Source organism: Aythya ferina, assembly GCF_964211825.1.
Source record: "Aythya ferina genome assembly, chromosome: 35".
Taxonomy (NCBI): domain Eukaryota; kingdom Metazoa; phylum Chordata; class Aves; order Anseriformes; family Anatidae; genus Aythya; species Aythya ferina.
The window spans coordinates 2,501-8,844 of record NC_140332.1 but is presented as its reverse complement, the minus strand read 5'-3'; the positions used below and the strand labels follow the sequence as shown (position 1 = coordinate 8,844).

The window sequence follows — 6,344 nt, the reverse complement described above, 5'->3', positions numbered from 1 at the left end:
TCTCAGTAAAGTAGCATTTTTATTTGAGATTACAATGGTGGGCGCAAGCAGGAGGACGCCTACTAATTCCATACACAGTTTATATACTTTTTTTTTTTTCCTTCCAAGGACCAGGACCCTCCCCTGTTTCCCCATTAACTGTGCAATCCAGGTTCATACTCTATCTGGTGCTTCACAGAAAATACACAGCTGCTGGCCTGTTACAAGTCTTCACCTAAACAATTCTACTCTTCTCTATTTTTCATGTTTTTTGATCACCTATTTTCTCCTTCCCTTTTCAGCTTGCACACAGGAGCTTTCCAACTTCTATTCCTCTACTGCAAAGTCTGTAATTGACAACTGCCTTTTCTTCTTGTGCAATTGTCTCTGCGACTCTGAGGTCTTGGTGTGGGTACTACAGCATCAGCCCAAACTCATTCTTTTCAGAATTTATAGTCACACCACTTCTGTTTATAACTCCACCAAATAAAACAAACAAGAACAAACAAGCAAGTGAACAAGCACCAACAAAACACCAGCAAAATAACTAAGCTTTACCCAATGCCAGTAACTCGTGTCAGGAGGTTGATAGATGCACTTGTATCATCTTGTCCAATCTGCAAAAAACAAAATAACACAAACCAAATCTTCTTTGCTCCATTTGCAGTACAAAAAGGAAGCTGAAGAAGATAAAACAACTTGGTCAGATTCTGCTTTGGAGAGCTACTCTAAATCGGAACAAAACAGCACCAACAGCAGAACCGTGCGTTACTACAGTACCATACGCACCGTGCCTACAAACTATCTTAACTTCCCACGTGAAGGTGAACAGCATGCTTAAAACTCAGAACTCAACAGCCTTCCAGAGTCATAATTCCACTTCTCAGGGACAACATTCACAAACTATATTCACGTTCATAGATAACACTGGAACTTTGGCAGAACTTCTAGTTCCTTCATTTGTAGTCGGCACAGACTCCATGTCAAACATTCAACAGGGCCACGTGCAAGGTCCTGCACCTGGGTGGGGGCAATCCCAAGCACAAGCACAGGCTGGGTGGAGAATGGATTCAGAGCAGCCGCAAGGAGAAGGACCTGGGAGTGTCAGTCAGAAACTCAAAAAGAGCTGGTAATGTGCATTTGCAGCCCAGAAAGCCACCCATGTCCGGGGCTGCATCAAAAGTAGCATGGCCAGCTGGTCAAGGGAGGCGATTCTCCCCCTCTGCTCCTCTCTCCTGAGACCACTGGAGCCCTGCATTCAGCTCTGGGGCTCCCAGCACAGAAAGGACATGGACCTATTAGAGCGAGTCCAGAGGACATCCATTCGGATGACCATAGGGCTGGAACACCTATCTACAAAGACAGACTGAGGGAGTTGGGGCGGTTCAGCCTGGAGAAGAGAAGGCTCTGGGCACACCTTCTAGTGACCTTCCAATACCTAAAGGGGGCGTAGAGGAAAGCTGTGGAGGGACTCCTTGTCAGAGCGTGTAGCGATAGAACAAGGGGTAATGGCTTTAAGCTAAAAGATGATAGATTCAGACTAGATGTCTCAGCGCCCAGCCCCGGCGGGGCCCTGCAGCCCCACGCACGGCGGGGGGGGGGGAGGCGGTACCTGTGGGCGTTGTATTTGTGGATGGCCCGGTTGCCGTTCCACTCGTAGTTCTCCAGCTCTGCGGGGAGAAACGCGGTTGGAGCGGCCGAGGCGCGGCGCGGCCCCCCCAGCGCCCCCCCACCCGTCAGCAGGTCCGAGATGCCCTGGTTGGGGCGCCCGGACGACGCCTTCCGCTTGCTCATCGTGGTCGCCGGCACTGGCATGAGGCAACGGTCGGAAATGACGCGAAAGGGCTTCCGGCGGAGATGTCTATAAGCGCGACCGCATTCACGCGCACGCGCGGAACAGGGCCTGAGCACTGCCGGGAGATGTAGTTCTCGGACTCCGAACTTCCGGGAGGCCATGTTGGCGGCCCAGAGCATATCGGGAAATGGAGTTCCGGGACTCTGGACTTCCGGGAAGCCATGTTGGGTTCCAAGAGCATGCCGGGAGATGTAGTTCTCGGACTCTAAACTTCCGGGAGGCCATGTTGAATGCCCAGAGCATGCCGGGAGATGTAGTTTTCAGACTCTGAACTTCCGGGAGGCCATGTTGGGAGCCCAGAGCATGCCGGGAGATGTAGTTCTCGGACTCCGAACTTCCGGGAGGCCATGTTGGGTTCCAAGAGCATGCCGGGAGATGTAGTTCTCGGACTCTGAACTTCCGGGAGGCCATGTTTGTTGCCCAGAGAATGCCGGGAAATGTAGTTCTAGGACTCTGGACTTCCGGGAGGCCATGTTGGGTGCCCAGAGCCTATCGGGAAATGTAGTTCTCGGACTCTGAACTTCCGGGAGACCATGTTGGGTGCCCAGAGCATACCGGGAAACGTGGTTCACTGGAACTACGGTTAGGGTTAGGGTTAGGGTTAGGGTTAGGGTTAGGGTTAGGGTTAGGGTTAGGGTTAGGGTTAGGGTTAGGGTTAGGGTTAGGGTTAGGGTTAGGGTTAGGGTTAGGGTTAGGGTTAGGGTTAGGGTTAGGGTTAGGGTTAGGGTTAGGGTTAGGGTTAGGGTTAGGGTTAGGGTTAGGGTTAGGGTTAGGGTTAGGGTTAGGGTTAGGGTTAGGGTTAGGGTTAGGGTTAGGGTTAGGGTTAGGGTTAGGGTTAGGGTTAGGGTTAGGGTTAGGGTTAGGGTTAGGGTTAGGGTTAGGGTTAGGGTTAGGGTTAGGGTTAGGGTTAGGGTTAGGGTTAGGGTTAGGGTTAGGGTTAGGGTTAGGGTTAGGGTTAGGGTTAGGGTTAGGGTTAGGGTTAGGGTTAGGGTTAGGGTTAGGGTTAGGGTTAGGGTTAGGGTTAGGGTTAGGGTTAGGGTTAGGGTTAGGGTTAGGGTTAGGGTTAGGGTTAGGGTTAGGGTTAGGGTTAGGGTTAGGGTTAGGGTTAGGGTTAGGGTTAGGGTTAGGGTTAGGGTTAGGGTTAGGGTTAGGGTTAGGGTTAGGGTTAGGGTTAGGGTTAGGGTTAGGGTTAGGGTTAGGGTTAGGGTTAGGGTTAGGGTTAGGGTTAGGGTTAGGGTTAGGGTTAGGGTTAGGGTTAGGGTTAGGGTTAGGGTTAGGGTTAGGGTTAGGGTTAGGGTTAGGGTTAGGGTTAGGGTTAGGGTTAGGGTTAGGGTTAGGGTTAGGGTTAGGGTTAGGGTTAGGGTTAGGGTTAGGGTTAGGGTTAGGGTTAGGGTTAGGGTTAGGGTTAGGGTTAGGGTTAGGGTTAGGGTTAGGGTTAGGGTTAGGGTTAGGGTTAGGGTTAGGGTTAGGGTTAGGGTTAGGGTTAGGGTTTAGGGTTAGAGGGTTAGGGTTAGGGTTAGGGTTAGGGTTAGGGTTAGGGTTAGGGTTAGGGTTAGGGTTAGGGTTAGGGTTAGGGTTAGGGTTAGAGGGTTAGGGTTAGGGTTAGGGTTAGGGTTAGGGTTAGGGTTAGGGTTAGGGTTAGGGTTAGGGTTAGGGTTAGGGTTAGGGTTAGGGTTAGGGTTAGGGTTAGGGTTAGGGTTAGGGTTAGGGTTAGGGTTAGGGTTAGGGTTAGGGTTAGGGTTAGGGTTAGGGTTAGGGTTAGGGTTAGGGTTAGGGTTAGGGTTAGGGTTAGGGTTAGGGTTAGGGTTAGGGTTAGGGTTAGGGTTAGGGTTAGGGTTAGGGTTAGGGTTAGGGTTAGGGTTAGGGTTAGGGTTAGGGTTAGGGTTAGGGTTAGGGTTAGGGTTAGGGTTAGGGTTAGGGTTAGGGTTAGGGTTAGGGTTAGGGTTAGGGTTAGGGTTAGGGTTAGGGTTAGGGGTTAGGGTTAGGGTTAGGGTTAGGGTTAGGGTTAGGGTTAGGGTTAGGGTTAGGGTTAGGGTTAGGGTTAGGGTTAGGGTTAGGGTTAGGGTTAGGGTTAGGGTTAGGGTTAGGGTTAGGGTTAGGGTTAGGGTTAGGGTTAGGGTTAGGGTTAGGGTTAGGGTTAGGGTTAGGGTTAGGGTTAGGGTTAGGGTTAGGGTTAGGGTTAGGGTTAGGGTTAGGGTTAGGGTTAGGGTTAGGGTTAGGGTTAGGGTTAGGGTTAGGGTTAGGGTTAGGGTTAGGGTTAGGGTTAGGGTTAGGGTTAGGGTTAGGGTTAGGGTTAGGGTTAGGGTTAGGGTTAGGGTTAGGGTTAGGGTTAGGGTTAGGGTTAGGGTTAGGGTTAGGGTTAGGGTTAGGGTTAGGGTTAGGGTTAGGGTTAGGGTTAGGGTTAGGGTTAGGGTTAGGGTTAGGGTTAGGGTTAGGGTTAGGGTTAGGGTTAGGGTTAGGGTTAGGGTTAGGGTTAGGGTTAGGGTTAGGGTTAGGGTTAGGGTTAGGGTTAGGGTTAGGGTTAGGGTTAGGGTTAGGGTTAGGGTTAGGGTTAGGGTTAGGGTTAGGGTTAGGGTTAGGGTTAGGGTTAGGGTTAGGGTTAGGGTTAGGGTTAGGGTTAGGGTTAGGGTTAGGGTTAGGGTTAGGGTTAGGGTTAGGGTTAGGGTTAGGGTTAGGGTTAGGGTTAGGGTTAGGGTTAGGGTTAGGGTTAGGGTTAGGGTTAGGGTTAGGGTTAGGGTTAGGGTTAGGGTTAGGGTTAGGGTTAGGGTTAGGGTTAGGGTTAGGGTTAGGGTTAGGGTTAGGGTTAGGGTTAGGGTTAGGGTTAGGGTTAGGGTTAGGGTTAGGGTTAGGGTTAGGGTTAGGGTTAGGGTTAGGGTTAGGGTTAGGGTTAGGGTTAGGGTTAGGGTTAGGGTTAGGGTTAGGGTTAGGGTTAGGGTTAGGGTTAGGGTTAGGGTTAGGGTTAGGGTTAGGGTTAGGGTTAGGGTTAGGGTTAGGGTTAGGGTTAGGGTTAGGGTTAGGGTTAGGGTTAGGGTTAGGGTTAGGGTTAGGGTTAGGGTTAGGGTTAGGGTTAGGGTTAGGGTTAGGGTTAGGGTTAGGGTTAGGGTTAGGGTTAGGGTTAGGGTTAGGGTTAGGGTTAGGGTTAGGGTTAGGGTTAGGGTTAGGGTTAGGGTTAGGGTTAGGGTTAGGGTTAGGGTTAGGGTTAGGGTTAGGGTTAGGGTTAGGGTTAGGGTTAGGGTTAGGGTTAGGGTTAGGGTTAGGGTTAGGGTTAGGGTTAGGGTTAGGGTTAGGGTTAGGGTTAGGGTTAGGGTTAGGGTTAGGGTTAGGGTTAGGGTTAGGGTTAGGGTTAGGGTTAGGGTTAGGGTTAGGGTTAGGGTTAGGGTTAGGGTTAGGGTTAGGGTTAGGGTTAGGGTTAGGGTTAGGGTTAGGGTTAGGGTTAGGGTTAGGGTTAGGGTTAGGGTTAGGGTTAGGGTTAGGGTTAGGGTTAGGGTTAGGGTTAGGGTTAGGGTTAGGGTTAGGGTTAGGGTTAGGGTTAGGGTTAGGGTTAGGGTTAGGGTTAGGGTTAGGGTTAGGGTTAGGGTTAGGGTTAGGGTTAGGGTTAGGGTTAGGGTTAGGGTTAGGGTTAGGGTTAGGGTTAGGGTTAGGGTTAGGGTTAGGGTTAGGGTTAGGGTTAGGGTTAGGGTTAGGGTTAGGGTTAGGGTTAGGGTTAGGGTTAGGGTTAGGGTTAGGGTTAGGGTTAGGGTTAGGGTTAGGGTTAGGGTTAGGGTTAGGGTTAGGGTTAGGGTTAGGGTTAGGGTTAGGGTTAGGGTTAGGGTTAGGGTTAGGGTTAGGGTTAGGGTTAGGGTTAGGGTTAGGGTTAGGGTTAGGGTTAGGGTTAGGGTTAGGGTTAGGGTTAGGGTTAGGGTTAGGGTTAGGGTTAGGGTTAGGGTTAGGGTTAGGGTTAGGGTTAGGGTTAGGGTTAGGGTTAGGGTTAGGGTTAGGGTTAGGGTTAGGGTTAGGGTTAGGGTTAGGGTTAGGGTTAGGGTTAGGGTTAGGGTTAGGGTTAGGGTTAGGGTTAGGGTTAGGGTTAGGGTTAGGGTTAGGGTTAGGGTTAGGGTTAGGGTTAGGGTTAGGGTTAGGGTTAGGGTTAGGGTTAGGGTTAGGGTTAGGGTTAGGGTTAGGGTTAGGGTTAGGGTTAGGGTTAGGGTTAGGGTTAGGGTTAGGGTTAGGGTTAGGGTTAGGGTTAGGGTTAGGGTTAGGGTTAGGGTTAGGGTTAGGGTTAGGGTTAGGGTTAGGGTTAGGGTTAGGGTTAGGGTTAGGGTTAGGGTTAGGGTTAGGGTTAGGGTTAGGGTTAGGGTTAGGGTTAGGGTTAGGGTTAGGGTTAGGGTTAGGGTTAGGGTTAGGGTTAGGGTTAGGGTTAGGGTTAGGGTTAGGGTTAGGGTTAGGGTTAGGGTTAGGGTTAGGGTTAGGGTTAGGGTTAGGGTTAGGGTTAGGGTTAGGGTTAGGGTTAGGGTTAGGGTTAGGGTTAGGGTTA

The 6,344-nt window shown here is 50.6% G+C and overlaps 1 long non-coding RNA gene across 1 annotated transcript; it reads right to left on the bottom strand.

Annotated features, from left to right (window-relative positions):
• Positions 1-1,940, bottom strand: LOC311425933. The gene is made up of 2 exons (XR_014686475.1): positions 1,592-1,940; positions 1-596 (listed from the first exon to the last, which is right to left on the bottom strand). It is a non-coding gene; the product is annotated as an uncharacterized lncRNA (long non-coding RNA).
• Between the last annotated feature and the right edge of the window lie 4,404 nt (positions 1,941-6,344).